This window comes from Penaeus monodon, chromosome 24 (assembly GCF_015228065.2).
Source record: "Penaeus monodon isolate SGIC_2016 chromosome 24, NSTDA_Pmon_1, whole genome shotgun sequence".
NCBI classification, from domain to species: domain Eukaryota; kingdom Metazoa; phylum Arthropoda; class Malacostraca; order Decapoda; family Penaeidae; genus Penaeus; species Penaeus monodon.
Window position 1 is genome coordinate 25,927,523 of NC_051409.1, and position 482 is coordinate 25,928,004.

General features: G+C 35.1%; 1 protein-coding gene across 1 annotated transcript in view; it reads left to right on the top strand.

Moving 5' to 3' along the window:
• Positions 1–482, top strand: part of LOC119588684 (T-complex protein 1 subunit gamma-like) — a gene marked incomplete at its 5' end in the record, with an annotated part of 9,202 nt that overhangs the window by 5,604 nt on the left and 3,116 nt on the right.

Genomic DNA, 482 nt, shown 5'->3' on the forward strand with positions numbered 1-482 from the left:
AAGTTTACTTGATTTGTAGTTATCTTCATCTATCTTTGAGTTGGCTGAAAATGTCTGACGGGCAGTTTTTGTCTATGACTTAGCCAAAGTCTAGTACAAGTGGGGAAGTGTCTTATGTTTGGAAAGATTCTTAACAACTTCAGTGCAAGTTACACAAATTTTTATCAAATCTGCATCAGAACTGATAAGGAAAACTTGGAAGCCCCTTCTGATTTATTGTCACATGTTAATTTAGCCATTTCCTACATTTTTAGTGATATTTTTGTTCACATCCCTAGGCAATTTTTACAAAGTTGAAGATTATTTCGCATTGGAAGTGACAAGGAAAGTGTGGAGGACTGTTTGATTTGTCAGATGTTATTTGAGCTGTGTCCTGCATTTCTGTGTTGGTAGAAATGTTTGATCAAATTAGCAACATTAATTTTGAGATATGGCATAGCACAAAATCATGTATGAAACTGCAGTCCTAGACCTTTGTTGAG